The 21100-nt window shown below is 35.3% G+C and overlaps 1 long non-coding RNA gene across 1 annotated transcript in view; it reads right to left on the bottom strand.

The window, feature by feature from the left end:
- Positions 1–19995, bottom strand: part of LOC147654692 (uncharacterized) — a 72685-nt gene extending 52690 nt beyond the window's left edge. Inside the window, exons 1-2 of the long non-coding RNA XR_015282910.1 lie at positions 19890–19995; positions 16625–16742 (exon numbers count right to left, since the gene is read on the bottom strand). This is a non-coding gene — a long non-coding RNA (uncharacterized LOC147654692). The remainder of the gene's footprint in view (positions 1–16624; positions 16743–19889) is intronic.
- Between the last annotated feature and the right edge of the window lie 1105 nt (positions 19996–21100).

The raw sequence follows: 21100 nt of genomic DNA, 5'->3' as shown, positions 1-21100 counted from the left end.
CCATGTACAGATACCTGATTTCAGTGCAGCAGTCTACTTTTGGCTCTACTGTTTTCAGCTCCACTGGTGGAGCTTCTGTAGAGTGTAACAAAGATGTTGTTACAAGGTCAAAGTCATGCAGTCAGGGAACAGAACCAAGACAGTTAAGAGTCATAGTTATGGTCTGTGAAGGAAGTTTCTCTTTCAGAGGTGTTTTCAAACTTACACTTCTGACAAAATGTAGTTCATGATGTGTCACAAAATATACCTAGGATGACTCAAACATGTCCAGGAGCAGAGAAGGGGTTACTATTTCCCTCTGAAATAATTCCAGGAGTGCTTGGCACAGGATATTCTCAGTGTTCCCAAGTCACAGATTTGCTGTGCAGTCTGTAGTTTCTTTTCAATTTCTGTCTGTCATAGTGCTAGAAAGGGGGTCTTTGTTTCCAGACCTGTATTTTTTACTCCAAGACAGCCTGTCACAGTTGTATATGAACAAAACTTGAAAGATTTAAAATGGAGACCTTGCAGTTCCATTAGATGTCTCATCCCCAATATTATCCATTTTCAAAGTAATTTCTCTGGGTCCTCCCAGATCATTGGAGTGGCTACAGAGTTTGTCCTGAAGAATACTCACCTGGGGAGCATTTTTCAAGTGTTACAGCTAATCTCTTTTGCTTAACTGTATTTTAATTGTTGATGTTTCTTTACATAAAACCTATCCTTTTGGTAAGTATTTTTTAAGCCCCTTTGGATTTGTTTCAGTGCACCAACAAGAACATCTGTACAAAATATCCTTTTGTTATGGTTTATGCTTATTACCCTACAATGTCGGTAAAGAGAAATGCTGGTTTTGTTCCTTTAATTTTTTTATTTTTTTTCTGAAAATAGAGACAATTTTTTAGGAAGACAATTTCTTTTCCAAAGAGGGAGTGTTTTCTGTATTATTTATAAGTGCCTTAATTAATGCAATACAGTCTGTTCATAAACAGCCTTGTCTCTTACCAATGAAATAGATAAACACTTAGAATTTTAATGTAGCCTAAAAGCATCTTTATATTTGTACTAATGTCTGGTACGGATAATGTTCTTGTATGAAATTAGCATTATGAAATTAAAAATTATATGCAATTGTTCAACATTCTCTTATGTCCTCTTAACTGTTAGAACACTAAATCTGTATTTGACAAGTAGGTAGGACACAGTAATTGAACATTTCTTTAGTAAAAGAAACAGGAGATTATTAAAGATTAAAGTAATACCTTTAAGTGCAAACATTTATCAAAGCAAAGTAAATAGGAGAGGTATTTTGTTTCTAATCCAGACCAGGTTTAGTCTCTGTTCTCACTTTCTTAATAGAGTAATTTACATTTTTCCAGGTGTTGAGTGAACATGCTACTTAAATGTAGACTACTAATAAGAAAAGGCAGTCACAGTAGATCAGCTTGTGTAGGGGGTGATATGCAAGTAATAATTTTCTTCAGGCACAGTGCTTGCATAACAGAATCTTTACAGTTGAAGAATCTGATTTCTGTGAAAGATCTTGATCCATCATAAAAACCTAACCTTGCTACAGCAGTTTTACTCATCATACTGTAGTTACATGGGGAGAAGCAAGGATCGGAAGGGAGGCTGCAGCACATTCCTAAATTAATTAACATTAGTCATTTTGCATGGAAATAATGGAATCACATTACAAACACTTAATGCAACAATTTTGATCTTCCCTGCTGAGACCACCTTGAAATGTTCAGCACTGCATATTTTTTCACAGAACATCCCAATGAAATAACCTGACAGATAATCCTGCTTCAAATTATCCCACATGTCCCATCATGATGGGACAACCTGCTACTTCTTGATACTTCAGGGTAGTTAGCAGGTAAAATTTACCTGTGGATTAAAGATGGATTTATTTATAATTTCAAATAACTTCACTTTGAATTTTGGTTTCCTCAAATCTCTGAACACAGGACTCTGCTATGCCTTATGCAAAACTGACAATATAAGCCTGGCTGTCACAGCATTAAGCTTCTGACAGCTTGACTTATCAGTAGATAATTTTACAGGAAGCACAAGGAAAGTGTCCTAGATAGCAAATAAGAGTGACCAATTATAAGTAAAGTGCAGACTGAGAGCTTTGTAAATGCAAGTAAATTACACATATATTTCTAACTTTGTTACCTTCCCAGCTGCCATGTTTCTAGTATTAATCTAAATTATATTCTTTTCAATAGGATAATTTAAATACAAGGCATTAAATCTGTTTCAGTGGATTATTTCTATGTTCCCAGATATTAATATAATAAGTTTCTAATCCATTGGCTGTTTTGTGGATATTTTCCTCTCTTAGCCTAACCTTTGATATCAGTAGGCTGACAATCTTTGTCCACAATGAATTACATTGTTCAGAGGTGCTGATCATTCTAAAAAAGTGTAAAAAGGATTTTGCTGGCTTATTATGCTGGTTTCCCTATTAACCTCTTTTTGAATTAATGAGTTGGGACAGCTCTCTTGACAAAAGATTTCAGATGCATAGAGCAGCTATGAACCAGATATGCCTGGCTTCTGATTCTTTATTTGTATTTCATACAATATATAATTTCATAAGGCCTTCATAAGGGGAATATATTGGAATAATTAATAGATCCAAAGAAGTTGAGATCTGAAAATATACTGCATAGATAGAAAAATGACTACATGTATCAAGCTAAATATTTGATTTATTTGATTTATTCCTTCAGCTAAAGTCTGCATATTAACAGTTTTCTGTTTTTGAAAGTAGTGCTGCTGACTTACGATTCCTAATGAGCACATACAACTGTCAGCAAGTTTTATCATTCTATATTTCATGTATAAAGTTGTTTGCCTGCTTTGAGCTTTAGAAAGTTTAAGTTCAAATATTTTTGAGCAATTAGAACAAAACAAACCAATTATTCCTTGTTGCCATTGAATAAATGCCATTTTTGTCTGTACTGCAGTCATGATTACTTCTCTTGGCTTGCTGGTTGCTTTTTGCTTTTAATACTCTTAGATATAATCAGAGAGAACCGTATGGCTTACAATCAGAACCCTGTCTTGTGCCAGTTTGCCTTAATTGTGTGTTGTGCAGGGTGTCAGCCCTTATAGTTCACAAAAGGGGACACAGCAGGAACAGCTGAACCCAACTGACCAAATTCCAACTCCACACCATATGGAGTCATGCTCAGAAGAGCAAGGAGCCCTTGGAGTGATGTCATTTGTCTACCAAATTCACGGTTGCATGTGATGGAGCCTTGCTGTCCCGGAGATGGCTGAACATCTATCTGCCTGTCCATGGAATGTAGTGAATGAATTCCTTGTTTTGCTTTGCTTGGGCGTACAGCTTCTACTCTCCCTTCTAAAGTCTTTATTTCAACCCACAAGTTTCCTCATTTTACCCTTCTAATTCTCTTTCCTATCATTCTGTGTAAGAGTGAACAAGCAGCTGGGTGGTGTTTAGGTGCCAAATGGATTAAATCATGACATCAAGCTAAATATTTTTACCTCATGAACAGTGTAAATTTACTGTTTTTAGAATCCCATTGAATTCCTTTCACTCCAAATGTCTCCTTATGTCACAACCCATAACCAGTGAAAACTTCATGACTTCACCTGATAAACTCCCGCTAATGATATGATAGCTAGTAAGCAAAGTTCAGGCCATTTTGTGAAACAATAAATTTGGCTACAATAAATGTTAATTGCTGTTTTATGAGGCAAATGTGAAATATATAGACTTTAGTGCAGTCTGTTAGTTACACAAGATACTGCTGCATTCTTCTATGGATACATTTTTCTGTATATATGTATTGCTAATATCTAACTGTCAAGAAAAATTCTTGATCATTTTATAAACTTGAAATAGTTGAATGCATTGAGAAATGGCATCACCCAAGAATCCCCTTGCATTAAACACTGTTACTTATCAAAGTTTGGTTTAATATTTTCTACATTGTAATTAGGTTGGTTTATTTCTATTGCAATCAAAATGCTATTATGGTGAGTCTGTGGGATGTGACAGTACCTAGATCTTACAATTGCACTTTTTTCTAAACAAAAGATCTTGTCTTTGGGAAGCTTCTATTCTCTTTAGGCCATTGAAGCAAATCTGTTTACTGATTCCCTAGATGAAGCAGGATGAATTACAAATAGGAGAGCAAAGAAAACACTCTATAAATACACTGAATTCCGGTGGGTACCTCAGTCCATTCTCTTCAGTTTAGCACATTGTCTGCAAACATCAAAGAGGCGCTGTACACTTCCAAGTCTGCTGGATGATTAGGGAATTGTAGCTTTACAGTTTTGCTTGCATGTTGGCCTTCAGTATTCTTGAATGAAAAAGCTACTGTAGATTTTCAGAAGTTTTCCTCCATAAAGTTTGGATGCAGACAGTCGCTAAACTTTTGGAAGGCGATAGAAGTCTGACAAAGTTATTAATCATAATTGTGGATATCATGGTGGTGGGCCACAAATAGTTTTAAGTCGGAGAACAGGACCAGAGCAAACTTCTTTGCTATAGAGGTGTTTTTTTCACTTAGACAACTTCATCTACCATTGTTCCTGTTGGTTTTCCCCTTAGGGCTGAGCAAACAATGAGTACAGGAGGACAAAAATAAGCTGTCATCCCTCTGCCAAAAAACAGGTAATATATGGGGGATTAGGCAGAGCACCCTGGACACTCTGACTACTAATGGCCAGAGTTCTTACTCATGCCAATCAGCAACACACAACAATCTCACTGAAAAAAAATATTTAAATATCTTCTGTTCCCAAATGAAGAGCATAAAAACAGAATTGAGAGCAGCAAAATAATCTCAAGAGACAGGTGCTGAACAAAAAGGAAGGAAAGTGAGTGTTGTACTACTGGAGATGGCAAATATAGGAAAGCCAAAGTGTGGCACCAGAGAGACCATTCCTAGTGTGACAATATGCATCAGCCAGTGCATAAAACAATGTTGAGAAGGGACTTTGTTCTGACACAGTATGGATGTTCTAGTTACAGTTTCCCTTTGGATAATGAAACTTGACTCTGGAACATGAACACTTCTCAGTAACTAGCCACCATCCTCTGAAAACCCGTTGATAGAACTAGGTGTGTGCCATGTCTAAGACAAAGTTTGAATATAGGTCAATTGAGAGAGGAACTTTCACAATCTGAAAATGATAAATTGCATCTTGGTGCCAGAACTGCTTTTCTTTTCTCCTCCAAACCCAAAGTCCAAATTATTAAGAACGGGAGAAAAAGGAAACCATGTAGAATCCTTAGAATTCTGTACATTTTAAAGTGTGGAATACTGGAATATTTTCATCTTGCCATTATCTTATCAGCAGAAAATATACCATCACCAATTTATCTTTGATAAATTTCCTCCTTGAACGCTAACCCTGTCATTATATTTCTGACTTCAAATGTAAACCTACTTAAAAATGCAATTTTTTTTCATACATATTTTACTCTATATACATACCATGCTTTTTCTGAATGTCCTTGTGCTAAAGTCTGAGTATTGAATAAGCTATTATTTATATATTCAAGCCTGTACATGAGAATGACCCAGAAACTGAGAATCCCCCTGATTTTTTCTCCCTGTCTTCCTCTAAAACAGCTATCACTAAATCTGATGATTTATTTCAATTTTGCTGCCTTCATTCCATCTTTGCCTATTTCTGTTTAACACAAATCTTCAGCTTCAGATAAAAAAATTCCATTCCCTCTTTAGATCCATTTTACCTTTACTAATTAACATTATTCTAGCTTGTTGTGCTTCAGAGGAGATCTCAAGAGCTACATACTTTTTCCATCTTGGAAAACTACTGTAATGCTCAGATGCAATTAAGATACCAGCCTGGAGGCAGGACAACTTGCTCACAGAAAACCAATGTCCCACAAACCATTCATTTGACCTAGATCCTGTTAAAAAAAAAAAAAAAAATCTACTATATTTATTTGCAAGATATTTTTTTCTAGAGCTTATTATGAAATAATTAATAAAAAATTGAATCCAGACCGATTATGAATTCCACCACTACCTTTGATATGTAGGAGTTTTGCTTTAAATTCAGTGGCTGAATTTTGAAACGTAAATCTCTCTTCCTCTCCCTGCTGCCACCCTCCATGGTAACCAGTTCCTCCTTGTTTCATCCCAAATAAGCTGTTCATATTTACTAATATTTTTAGCCTGCCTAGGCAAACAAATGCCAGCTCAAATTAATGCCCAGTACTCATGGATAATATCATGTACTTTGTTTTTGTAGATGTGCTTTCAAGAAAAATACTAGCATATTGTGTGTAGGTTCTTTGGTAAAATATGTTATATCTATTTGTACAGTGTTAAGTTACTTTTTGCCACCATACATTGGTTTAACAAGAGAGCTTATCACCTGTGAAACTACAGGTGAATAGGGCAGCTGCATCCTTGGAAAATTCGTGTAGGTATATATAAATAATTAATATTTACATATATTTACTCATCTATTATTCTGGGTTTTTTGGATTTTTCCTTTTGGTCAAACTGTTCTGGTTCTGTGCCCTTTTGAGGGTATATACACCAGGTATAGACCAATGTTAACAGAGAAATTCATATGATTTCAATGGAGAGAGATCAATTCCATACAGCATCAAACCTAAAATATCCATTTTAATTGAGAAGTATTGCTCATTACTTTAAGATTTGGAACTCTTTTTAAAGTATTAACAGATTTTTTTTCCTAGGTTTATTTTTCAATACCTTCTTATAGGGAGTTAATGTTTGACCTTTCTTTTCTATTTGTGTTCTTTTAATTTTTCTCCCTTCTGTTATCTTTGCAAGGGTTATTTTTTTGCATTTGTTTAATTTATTTAATTCTCCTGTTTCTTTTTCTTTTTCTCCATTCCAGTTTGGTTTTCTGAGATGTTTAAAAGCACAGTACTTGAGTTTCTGACGACTATGGTTAGTGTCAGCTCTCTTTTTCTTCTTGTGCTGAACCAGCTTTTAAAAGCCACACTGGCTCTCTCAGCAGGTGACTGCTGACTTGTACTGCTGGAAAATCATGTCTTTCCAGACAGTCAATGCCAGAGGAGGAAAGCTGCCTTGTGGCAGTTTTAATGACCTAAATTGAACTGGTACAATTGGGTGAGAAAAGCTTCTGCATTACACAGCTGATTAAGAATTGCATAATCTATAATTCTATTGCACCAGAGACTGCCAAGTGACTCTTCATGTCAGTAAATGAGGACAATATATTTAGCAGCATGGAAATTCACACTTGAGGCTGTTTCTCAGTATTTTACAGTTACCACACTTTTCACCAAAACTTAATATATCTGAAAAAATGAAAATATATCAAAATATATCAGAAATATATATTTTAAAGTAAGAAGAGTATCAAGTTGTCATTTATCTTCATTTTCTGACAATAAATCATTGGCATTTTATTCCCATGGTACAAATTAAGAGTGTTCTAAAGAAGTGACTTAAGATATGACTCAGTGACTCTCAAAGCAGTCTTCTGGGGAATATCTCAGATTTCAAAATATATTGTAGACTCTTTTTTTACTTTTCAGCTAAAAAAAAGGATTCTTAAACTATGGAGTATATTATCAGAGTACTTAGGTTACATTAGGTCATGTTAGTGCACTTAGGTTCTTACTTATTCTCTTTTGGCCATGAAAGGAAAGTTTCTTAGATGGGAAAGCTCACCTGCACAAAAGTGGACATGATACCAGAAGAGAAATATAAGGATAAGAAAGAGAGATTTTGGCTGAGTTGTTTATATGTTTACAGAGGAGCTGAAGAGAAAAGAATGTTTCTCAAAAAAATTTACAGCTTTGTTTCGATCCCACAGAAATGGAATATAAAGAGTGTTTTTTTAACTGGGAGAAACTGTTGGTTCTTCCTTTGCTAGTCCTTTCCTGCCATGTAGGGCAGATTGTTAAGTTACATGCTCATAGTACTGAAATCCCTATCCAGCCCTTCTTATTCAAGCAGAGCTGTCACTGATTTCAATGGCAACTCTGCCTGATTAAAGAGAATTGAATAGAGCCCTGAAGCAACGGTGTTCTGTCCTTGTCTTTGCACTTCTGGCCCTTAACCATTACTTTTAAAGAGCTTGAAGCAATACTGGCACCAACAGTGTTTCAGGTGAAAAAGAAAAGGATGAAAAACAATATCATGAGCTGTTTAAAGTAAGTGGTACTATAAGAAAAGCTAGTGTGTATCATACTGAAATAATGGGAAAAATGAAGAATGCATAGAAATATTTTTCAACTTTCTGTAGAGTTTTAAATACACAAACCACCAACATATAAAAATGCGTAAGCTTTGTTACTGCTTCTATTTATATTCATACAAATATTCTAAGTGGAACAGCAGGCATATGCTTATTCCAAGGTTATAACCATTGCATTGCTAAATCCATTCCAGTATTGGCAGACATTAAAAATATGACTAGTTATTTTTTTTAATTGCCACACCTGAATTACTAAATAAAATATTAATTATACTGTTTTATATAAAAGGCTGAGATGGGGATTCTTAGATTTAAGAGCAAAACTCTTCACAGTGTTAACTGAGAAACATGATTGAATAAAGGTTTGAATTGAACTTTTCAGTAGTTGATCACAAAGGTCCACAGCAGTGGGACTGATATGACTAAAGATAAGTAACATATATTGGAGTTCAGCACTCTATAGTCTTTTTGTAGTCAAGTGAAAAATAACTGATTTTATGATTGGATTAATACAATTTAGGTCTCTGCTTTCAAGTAGAAATATCACTATGTGTACAGAAAGGAGACTATCCTGACTATTACAGAGGTGAACCATGTACTTTCAATCAGATGAACATATTTAAAATACATGTGTATATGTAAGTGCAGAATCTTAACCACTGGGTATGATTTCATCTTGGGCAGTAACACTGTTAAAAAAACAAATTAGCTAACATGCTTATTTTTCCTTTTCTGTTCTTCCACTTCTGAAGCAAGTCAAGCCCAGTCTTAGAAGTCCCTGGCAGAGGAGGTTCTGTGTCCCAGATTTTACCTTATACTGATCTCCCTCATGGCCACCTCTTATTTATTGGTTAAAGAACTGTTCTCGTCATCTGCTTTATACATTAATAAAATTATACATTAAAAAATATGTATGGGTGTTTTCAAAACAAATCTATGTCTATTATATAACTCAAAGTTTGAGAAGACATAAAACAAAGGGTCAAATCAATAGAATCTTGTGCACATTCTTCCTCTTTCTGTTCTTTTTTCTTTTTTCCTTTTTTTTCTTTTTTTTATGTATGTTAAAAAATCTCCTTGGTAACATATCTGCTTGGGGACATCAAGACAAGTGTATCATTCCTTTTTTTTTTTTTTTTTTTTTTTTTTTTTTTTTTCCCCCAGTTCTAGCCTATTTCCTTTAGTATACATTCATTTTTACCTTGAAACCTTTGCTCAATACTCTCTTTCTGTTTAGACCAGAAGGATAGATCAAAGGTCCTGATTCTGGAAGCTGATATAGAGGTATTTTGACAGAATGAAACTAAATAGAAAATAAATTTCCCACTGGGATACTTTATTCCCTCAACAGTTTTCCCTTGTTTTAAGGATCTAAGGAGATAAAATAGCACTTAAACCAGCTAGATGTGCTCCATACTTTCAATCAGGAGACTATCACTTCAATCTATCTGGCTTTCCAATAAAACCTACACAGACTACCTGACTTTCTCTAACATTTGGAAGATTTAACAAAATACTGGATTCTGGCTTTGGGTTCTCTTCCCATAAGTTTTTTGGGGTTTTTTTGGTGCCTTGATGATCCCATCAGATTATGCCATCATAACTCAATTTATTTCCACCTTTATTTTTAATGCAGTAATTTTTTAGCAAACCCAGAAAAAAGAAAATGATAACTCACTTATTGCTACATGGATTCATGTTTCCCAAATCATATAACCTTTCACAAAGCTGGTTGCAATTTATAGACTGGTGTGTTGTGGGTAACAATATTTCTACTAGAAGAATGTTTTTATGTAGCACCCAGCAGAATACAGTTAATAATGCATTGCTTAGCATTTTGAATAATTTTAGCAGAGGAATAATTTTAGCACTATAAACTGACTTAAGATGAGTTTTCCCCAACAGATCTTTATGGCTCTGCTCATAAACTCATAAACTCATTACCTATCTTATTGACATACCTCTCTAGCTTTCTTTTCATAGTAAATGTAAAGCAAAATGAAGTAAATTAAAAATGTGCTTTTCTAAGTGAAAACTTGGAGGTATTTACAGAATGCATTCTAAAAAGCTCTTTCAATTGAAGCTTATTTAATACACCTGGTTTGACTGGAATTCAATTTAGAGATTCGGTAAAAACCTGTGCCATTCTGGTCGTCTACCTGTGTTCTCCTCATTACATTATCTCTTTTCTCTGTTTGTTTCCTTTTGACTTCTTCTTTCTCAAACCTGGTCTACCAAAACTGCATCCTGATGAATATACTTGATAGAAGCAATATTTCCTTAATTACACTGAAAAATTTATCAGCTGATTCACCTTACACTTGTATTTCTTTTCCACAGATTAAAAAATGCTGGCAGCTCTACACATCTCATATTAAAACTCTTGTCCTCTTCCTTTTCAATTTTCAGTTGACAATTCTACTGAAAAAAGTTTTGTATGTTAATCGCAAAGTGTGTGACTTTATATTTCTACTACCCATATTTAATTTAATTTCTGTTACCATGATTCTCAAGGTCATCAGCTTTTTTCTATATCATTTCTAAGCATTGCTTGATGATGTCTCCAACACAGTGTCTTTGTCAAACTTATTATGTTTCTAATATCCATGCCAATATCACTAATGTAATTATTAAATAACAGTGATCTCTGAGGTTATCTTTGGTTTGTTGGTAGCCAGTCTGATATTTTCTGCTTTAGTTTTTTCTATTTGCATCCTCTCTGTTGCAAGCTTTCTATTCACCTAATAATTCCTCTGCTAATCTCTGGACTTTCCCCCTTCTAATATTTCCAGTCTTGTGCCACATTAAACTCTTGACTGAATCACCAAATCAGAGGTTGTGATTTGTTAGGGTTGGAAGGGATCTCTGGAGATCATCTGGTCCAACACCCCTGCCAAGGCAGGGTCACCTAGAGCAGGTGACACAGGAATGCATACAGGTGGATTTTGAATATGTCCAGAGAGGGAGACTCCACAACCTCCCTGGGCAGCCTGCTCAGTGCTGTGCCACCCTTGGTGTGTCTGCCCATTTCTCCTAAGTGACCATGGCAGCATTCCTTTTTCTTTTTCTATTTGCTAGATAGATCATTCATCTCCTCCTGTATTGTTGATCTTAAGTGAGCATGAATGTTTTTACTTGATAAAGCTTATTTGGCTTTAGAATGTTGTTGGATAGCTGTGCTCACAAAATAGAAAAGCACAACAATATTAGTTAAATATTCACTTTGATGTAGTTACAAAAAATGTTCCTAATGTAGGATAGGTGTATTGTAAAGAGATATATTAATATGATGTCCATGTTACAGAAACTTGTGCTTGGAAGTCAAGAAACCTGCTTTTAAATTTTTGTCAAGGTTAAAAAAAAAGGAAAAGGAAAGAATTAAATGTTGTTCTGTAGCAGTCTGTGAAATATGAAGTCTATATGATGTTATGGACATGATTGACAAATACAGTGAATCCCTTTAACACCTCATCCATTCAACCAACCAGGTGCTTGCAAGCAGAATTTTTAATAATGATAAGGGTAAGAAGTTTCCTACATATTAACTGCAGAAAGATAGTGGAAGACAGATGAAAAAGATGAAAATTTGTGGCAAAAATTTTATCTAAGAAGATATGCATGACATAAATTATGTATAAGGAAAACCACTGCAAGTAATCTTTAGATTCAAGCTGCTGGATGACTGAACTCTTAATCTTTCAATTTGATTACTTGCATGCCAATACCTTTATTTGTTGTTTGTTTCAATAAAGAATGAGTCTTCTTTCAAGGTGTGTGAACGTTTTGAAGAGGCCGATGTAGTTTGGAGAAGCCAAGTGTGACTAAGAGATGATGAGCCAAACATTTGAACTGCTCTACTGGAGCAAGAGTGGAAAGGCTTGAAACAGACAACAGCTCTATCTGCAGCTTCCTCTGTCATTCACATCTGACATGTAAAACACTCTCTGTGGGATATTCAGCTTTACATTGAGATGATGAGCTGGCCCTGTGCATGGTGTTCAGGGTTACTTAAGCAGACTTCCAAGGTATTCTGAAGATAAGATTTATGAAAGTTCATAGGAGGGGTGATGATGGAAACAATAGAAGAAATAAGAAGAAAATAGGTTTCAGAAAGAAATCAGACCTTAGTATGTTTGTATACCTTACACTGCATACCTTAGTATGCAGTGAAATGACTGCATAAACTTTTAGCTGTCTAAAACTCAGTTTTTAGGGACTAAGCAAGGCCTGAAACAAAATTAAGTCAGCTATATATGGGCTAGAAATACCTATGACTGTTTGGGTTTTTGGGGAGTTGTTTGTTTTTTGTACCTTATAGCTATGTAGGAAGTTCTTATTTTGCAAGAATATTAGGAATATCAATGTACTTTTAACATAGGACATCACCAGTCTTACTAGACATTTTGAACAAATGAAACAATGGATTCTATACATAAATTACTTTCTTTGTGTTGTTACATGGTCCTCCTTTAGGGCAGTCTTTTGAGGCAAACTTTCAGAGCTTTCAAAATTTTTTTGAAACTCTAAGTATTAAGTGTACAAATAAAGGAGGAATTGGTTCACTTCTTCACTGGACACAGATTAGTAAAAGTATTCAATTGTTCATCAAACATCTTATAGGCTTTCTTGAGTTTTGTTTTCAATGTGAGTGCCATAGGTCTTTAGTTGCCTCCTGAAACAAGGATTAGATCAATTTCTTTTTCTATAATTCCTGGATAAAAAAACATTCCCAAAAATATAATGTTCAGCTGGCTGCTGATTTACCTAGATATCCTAATTGCCTCACAGGGTGTTCTAACAGTTCATGGAGGTTAATAGGATACAGAATTTCTTTATGGTGCACATGGACGTTTTACTTTTTTATAGAATGATCCTTATACCTGCCATTGAAAAACCCATGAAGCTAAAACTCCAGCTGAAAACATTCAGGGACACAGTGAGGCTACAAGAGGTCTGTACTTTAAGACTGAAAAGGGGCTAGAAGAGGTGCTGTTAAAAGCTTATCATTATTCAGGAGTCTTTCTAATTGTTCTACTGGAGGATTTTTGGCAATTCTGTGCTAGTGTATTCATCAATGTTCTCCAAAGAAAATAAATGGGAACATTAAAATTCTTCCTATTTTCATATTAGGAAAAAGCTAAGTGAGAAATAACCTTGAGGTGTAGCTTTCAAATTCTATTTGAAAAAGGAAAGGGAAAAAAAACCCACCAACCTTGAATCTAGGTTGAATCCTTTAAAATCTAAGATTACTATGCATTAAGAATAAGCATAATAAGCAAAACAAAACAAACAAACAAAAAAAATTATTGCAGCATGTTGAATTGCTGAAAACAATGCTTAAAAATGGTTTTATTTATAATATGTCTCAATGTAATTTATAAGTTATTAAATATTTGCAATGTTTGTTTTATATTATAATTAGTCCTCTTACTGGTTCTTCTTAAGCATTTCAATAACACAACCATTTATCTATATTTCTTTCCCAGCTGAAAGCAAAACAAAAAGGAATACCTGAAGTCCTGTGGCATTTACTTTCTTCTAATTCCTTTTTTCAGTCCACTACTTCCATTTGAATAAAGACGATATCATTAGGGCATTACTTTAATTTTAACTTTCAATATCTTAACAAAATTAAAATTCAATAGAGTTTTCCCAAGGGCAATAATTCTGTAGAGTACATGTGCATAAAATTCAGACACATTTTCAAGCATCAAGCAATGAAAGACTTTAATTTGGGAATTAATGATTTACTATATATATATGACTGAAAAGGTTTCCTTTGCTGGATTTGTTTTGGTTTTTTTGGTTTTTTTTCTGTATTGTATATGCACAGTTCATGTTTATGAATGAGTTTTAAACAAATATTATTAGTACAGTGAAGAAAAACTGAGAAGGAAGTTGCTGTTATTCTAGCTCTTTGGGGCTAAATACCTCAAATACATCCTTTTAATAGAAATGGGTTTTTTAATAGTAAGACTTTAGAAGCTGTGGGTATATGATGAAGTACACTGTGGAAACACAGGCTTCTTTGCAAAGTCATCTCCAGTTTTTCCACTCTATTTATTTTTGTATTGTAATCCTCCTGAGTTAGGATTTTCTATTAGTAAAGTTCATGCCTGGAGAATTGATCTTCAGGGGAATACTAGGTGCAAAAGACAGAGCCATGTCTGTTAATTAGAAGGAAGCAGGTAGATATCATAACTGTAGGTCAGAAAGTATTACCTTTCTATGATCCCCTGAGAAGAACTTTTCAATGAATGATGGGGAAAAAAGTAAAATAACATAACTTTCTTTATGGTTTTTCTCATCTAGATTTGGCTGTTGGAACACTGATGGACAATACATAAATCACTACATGGGTAATGACACGAGACTCCTAAAATACCCTAAAATACCCGTGTTTAGTAAGAGAAGCTAATGACAAAGACAGACTGAAATAGATGTGCATTTGCATTTTCTATTTTAAACTGAATCTTCTGTTTTACTGCCACATGAATTCCAGTGTTTGACATATCTCCATTGGAAACAGCAGAAGCTGCTCTTATTTCAAAGCAGTTCCTTGCTGCCTGTTACCTTTTAGGTGATGATCAAGGTTCACAGAAGTCTTGTATGTTGCATATGTTCCCTGACTGAAGATGTCTAATCTGATAGTTTATTATCTGATGGTTTATTTTAACACTCCTCAACGAAATACCTATCACACTTTTCTTAATTAACTTAATCTGATGATGTTTGCCAGATATAGGAAAATAATACCATATCTAATCAGGTAAATCTGAAACACTTTTTAATTTTAGTAATTTCTAAAGTGTTTCCTTTCTAACTTTTGTTTTGCCAACCACAACAGAATTCATCTCACCTAGCCTACGACTTGATAAATTGATTGTTTAATCTTAGCTCCATCTAGAGACAATGAAAAGAGACAGAAATGTTTCAGAGTCATTTCTTCTGCTTATTCATGTAGTTAGAGTTGCTTCTCTCAGTAAAGGAAGATCCAGTTAAAAGCTACATAGGTATGTCATGGGCCAACCCTGACAAACCCTGGCTGCCAAATCTACATCCAGCTACTGTCTTAAAGAGTACTGGGGAGAAGATAATATTCAAAAGCTTGGGATAAGGACTGGGAGATCGCTCACTGATTAATGCCATGGACAAAGTAGTGTGAGATTTGGGAGATTTAATTTAGTTTGTTGTCACTTAAATTAGATTTGGATAACAACAAACAAAGAATCTATTCATTCTTAACTTCACTACTTCCATCCCACCCTAACTGACATCTAACCAGCTGTCAGTAACAACTCCTCTCTGCCACTTCATCCTCAAGTCTTACCCACTAAACCTTTGCTCTCTGTTGTCCACAGCCTTTCAGGTGTATCTAATTTCTCTGGTGTAGGGTGCATGTGTATGGATATCCATGTGTATGGATATCTGCTTCACCATGGACTTCCCTACAGGCTGCAGGTTCAGTGTTTTAAACCCTTTCTTGAACACATTTTCCCTGAGGTGTCCCCAGGTCAGCTGTGCCCTGCAGTGGGTGGGTTGGATCTGGCTTGAACCATTTGTGTCCAGCACAGGACAGCCCTGGCCTCTCCCCAGAGACCCCCTCTGCAGCCCCTTCAGCCAGCAGCCTGCCGACTACACCCCAGACAACACAATATCTTGATGGTTAGAGATAGGTAACAGAACAAACATTTCTGAGGGACAGAATACTTAAAAATGTAGGAGATAGGCCGATTTTGTGAAGGAGATTTTTAAGTACCATAGAACTATGCTTGCATGTGTATAGCACATGCAAAGCCCCAAAAGGAACTGATTCAACCCAGTTTAGAAGTTTTGGTCAATATATTTATTTTGCATGTAGATTAATGATTGTATCCAGTTTACATGTGTATTTTTTAAAATTTAATTTATTGATTCAAATATTACTAGTGCTATATATTATAAACAGTTGGTTTCAGGAGCTTAACAGTCAGTTTCAAAAGCTGAGAACTCAGTTTTTAAGGTCCACAACATAGACCTTTGACAAAATTTTAGTACAGAGATTTCATTTATTTGGATGTAAAAGGAATATTAAAATGAATAATTGAATTATTAAATATACTAGGAAGATATTCTTTACTGTGAAGTTGATGAGGCACTGATACAGGTTGCCCAGAGTAGCGAAAGATATCAAGGTCAGGTTGAATGGGGCTTTGAGCAACCAGATCTAATGAAACATGTCACTGGTGATGGCAGGGAGGTTGGAACTACAACATAGAATCATACAATTGTTAAGGTTGAAAAAGACCTCTAAGACCTCATCGTGTCCAACTATTAGCCTAGCATCACTGTGTTGAACACTAAACTGCATCTCCAAGTGCCACAGTCACACACTTTTTGAACACTTTTTTTTCCTAATAACTAATCTAAACCTCACCTGGTGCAATTTGAGGACATCGTCTGATCTTCAAGGTCCCTTTCAAGCCAAATAATTCTTTGACTCCATGATCTCTGCAGATGTGAAAATCTGGTGCCACTAATACTATTTCTTCAAACTGCATGGAAAAACATATAAATTATCATCAGAAAGGGAATTAATATATATTATATACTCTTTTTAGAGTTTCTGATATAAGGACAATGTTAAAAAATCATGAAACTGGTGACTAATACATTCAAAGTTATGGTATAATCTGTTGCCTGTTTAAGAAGACCTGCACTAACTATTCTCTAAATAGTTTCCTCACATCCTCAAGAAGGATGTTTCCAGAATAAAGCCATCTTAAAACACAAACTCAACTAAAATATTTAAAATAACTTGAAAAAAAAAATAGAATCTGTGGGAAAGAAGACACTGCTGAGGTTATCCTCCACTTGCTCATTAAAACAAAACTTGAAAAAAAACTCTTAATTTTTTTAGAAAAATGTCTTTCTCTTTTTGGACTGTATTAACCTCAAAAAATATCCCCAACTGATTCCCAGGTTAATATCAAAACTGATAAGGAATATTTTATACAATCCTTCATTATTTTTATGGAAAACATTGAATAAATAAAAAATTCCTAGCTTTGTTGGTAGTATATTTTCTAGGGAAGACTGGTGATGCCAACTCAAGGTATAAATAATTTTGATATATCATATAAATACTTTTGATATATCACTGCAGTTTTTTTCTTCATCTCTTCCATCTTTAAAAGCAATATAGAAACATAAGAAACAATTGTAGGACTGGATGGCTCAAGGAATTGCTAATCACGATCAGAGCCAGTTCTTGCTTTCCTACAAAGGAAAATCTATCTTGACTTGCTACCAAAGGTTGTAACTGCATAACAATTCAATGGAATATACTTATTTGTTACACTTGTGATCTCAGCCTGCGGCACAGCCCTCACATATAAAATCACTCCATTGTTAGTAATATCAATAAAATTGTCATGTACTGAATGGTATAGACACAGAACTGATGTTTTTTTCCCCTCCATCTCACAGGACATTGTGGGAACCTTATGCTGCAGTTTCCTGTAGTGCATATAAAGATTGATTCTACTCAGAGGATGATAGGAAAATGTTTTCATGAACATGAAAATTCACCTGTGTTAAAGTGAAGAGGGGCAGTATGTTGGAGGAAGCTCTGACTGTAAAGGGTAGTACAATAGTATTACAAACATGTCAGACTTCAAAGTATCTCCATTAAGCTGATCTCAAGCAAGACCCCTCCTTTGGAAAGACTCTTTGGAAAGAGGAGTGCAGTTAGCAGTCTAGTTGTGTCACTTCTCAATTATACATTTGTTTTTTAAGCAACTGACTTGATCAAAAATGTTCCCATTAGCTTTATTTTCGATTTTCAGCATGCATTTATTATAGCTGATTTACTCCATTCAACTTAATATGGCTGCTCTTAATTAGTTTCTTGACTTTACAACTGAGACTTCCTACAATGCAGAATTTTGCTGAATGCTTGCTGAAATTTCATGTGATGTGCATATCTCCTTTGTCTAGGCTGACAATCATATCCTCTGAGAATTCCAATGAATTAGTAAGTCTTTGCCTCCCTTGTCTCTCCTTAAGCCATTTTAAAATAATGGCATTATGCTGGCTGCTCTCCAGTCATCTCAGATTTCACTTGATCTATTTTGAAGAACAGAAGTACATAAAAATGTCTGCCAAAGCTTCTTCAATTTCTCTGCTTATTTCCTTAACCATTTTGGACCTATGCTATTTGGTCATGGCCCAATCAATTTTAGAAGCCATTTCACCTTATAATAACCATATTTGACACATTCTGTACATATCCTAATTCCTAATCATCCATCTCCATAAATATGATTTCAGATGTAATGAAATACCTACTCTGATCCTTTACAAGGCCTTATAGAACCATTATATAGCATACCCCCAGTCCCCTTATACTCTTATTAGGTGATAGATTGCAACATGAAAATTTTTTTGAAGACCAAGGATGTGTCCAGAGCTCAGGACTGGGCTAGGTAATAGGTTTTCATTCCGAATTTCAGTTAATATTTTGTTTCTTTCCTGCTGTAGAGAAGAAGCAGCCTGCAATTGAATACCAGCTGAGAGTTAATTGTTTTTATGACAATTTGATGACCAAGAGATGTTGCTCTCCTCAACAACCTGCAGACTGAAGGTTTGTAGCACCATCAGGGAAGGAAGAAGTAGTTTGCTTTTCCGCATAGACATATCACAATCATCATGATTTTCTCTTGAAAGGACCTCAAGAAATTAAGTAATCTATCTTACCCCAAAGTAAAATTGTTTGTGTTTTCTACTCTTAATATCCTTCAGTTAGGGAGATCCCATAACCACCTTGAGCAATCTGTTCAATGTTTATTTAAACTTTAGCTTTTCAACCTTTCCTTATTTTTTTAATATAATTCTTAGAAACAAGATTAAAAAATAATGTATGCTACTGCACACATTACAGCGGTTGAAAAACCTCTTAATGTTTCTGTGAGTGAAACACTGATTACGCCTTACAAAAATTTAGAAACAGAGCCTGGGGCTGATCCTAAACACTTACAAGATCTATTTGATGTGAGTTGTCCCACTGAAATCAAGATGTCATCTGATTATGAATATTTTATTTTGTCATTTACCAATGTTTTTTAGCTGTAAAGTCTTTCAGTATTGAGTAGTATGCTAATTCTGAGGTACTTCCATGGATGCAACATTGATCCTAGCTGGATCTTATGCAGGAAGTGAAACTAGAGCCTTTGAATTTAACAGAAAAGGCTGTTACTCTCTGAGTCACGGTGATAGATTGGCATTTAAGAAAACAAAGAGAAACAACTAAAGAAATTAAAACTGCTGGAGGCTGATGGAAGTTTCTCTTCTGGCCAACAGCTGGCCATTTCTAAGAATTGACAGCAGTTTTGACCACTGAAAAGTGAGATCAACCTGTGAACACCACCTTAAGACGTAAGCCTGGGAATTTCTTTGTCTCTTTGTTTCCTGGCTGTGAAAGGTAACTGAGCTTTAGCTGGGTTCCCGTTCCCTGCCCAGGCCATGCGGCCCAGGCAGGGGCTGGGCTGGGCCCAGCGGCTCCCAGCCGGGAGATGGGGCCTGTGGGGCTTGCCCCGGGCTCTGGCCGGGCCAGGCCGGTCCCTGGCTCGGCTGCAGTTTTTTTGCTGTGACTGAATTCACCAGAGACTGCCAAGTAAAGAAAGGGAAAAAAAACTCTTGACCTGCTGCGTGCTGAGACAGTGACCACACTCTCCAGAGCAGCCATGAAGAATCTTCCTTCGCAGACAGCTCCAGCTCCTGTTCGGCAGAGATCACAGAACCATCTACAAAGCCTGGGCAAGATTTTAACCTTTTTATTACCCAGATGAGACTTGCAGATTAATCCTTTTTTCCAGAGAGAGAAAAAGAGAGAGGGAACAATTAACACGTAAAGAGACACCAGAAACTATCAAAAACAGTAAAGAAAAGAATTAAGTTTTAATGGGGAAGAGGAAATAAGGAGATGCTTTAATATGCTGAAAATTTTTCTGTTAAAGCTATGGAGATAGACAGTAGTGTTCTGAAAAAAACTCCTTTAATTCATGACAGAGTATATTAGGAGGAATGGAGTGTTTCAAAGTGTGGATTTTGAACAAATGGTGAAGTGGTTGTGATCCTGTAAATTGCTGGAATGGGGTGGGAGGAAGAAGTAATAGTTGAAGATTTGTGGCTTTTAAGAGGCAAAGAGAAAACTTCTGTTTCAGACAGGCTCACAAAAACAGATGAAGGGAACTTTTGCCTTTGAATAACTCATCCTTAAAAATTACATCTCTAGACTTATTTGACCCATAACACACCTCAGAGTGATGTGAAATGGGAAGAATGAACTGATGACAGGATTTCTGGGCATCTGACATCAGAAAAATAGAAAACTATATCAGAAATAGTTTTCTTGTAAAAAACTCCATAAATTAACAGAAGAAGACTTCTTTTTCTCTACAAAGGCTGATGAAAAGACTATAGAAAGAATTGAGATTGTTTTAACCACCAAAGTTTTTTGTCTCTATGTTGTCATATGAACAAGAAAATGTTTGGGTAGCAGGAGAGAAAAGGGTTGTTCTGGAAGTTTTATTCTGGTTTCTTACTCTTGTAGTTTTGTTAATAAACTTTCTTTATTCCTTTTAAGTTTTAAGCCTGTTTTGTTTCTTCTAATCCATATCTCACAGCAAAAATGAGTAAATTTTCTAGTGATATTTTAGCTAATGCTTAAAAACCACGACAGTCACATTCTGAGTTATATCCACTAGAAAGAACTATTAGATTAAGAAATCTCTACATGTGTTTTCTTCCTGATCACTGGACAAAGCCTATTATGTTGGCATAACAACTTCAACCTAATGATAGATACTGAAAAAAAACAAAGCAATAAAATTCTATCTTCCTGACATGAGTT

Source organism: Cyanistes caeruleus, chromosome 2 (genome assembly GCF_971803275.1).
Source record: "Cyanistes caeruleus chromosome 2, bCyaCae1.hap1.1, whole genome shotgun sequence".
NCBI classification, from domain to species: Eukaryota; Metazoa; Chordata; class Aves; order Passeriformes; family Paridae; genus Cyanistes; species Cyanistes caeruleus.
Note: the sequence above shows the minus strand (reverse complement) of the source record. Positions and strands in the feature narration are given on the sequence as shown.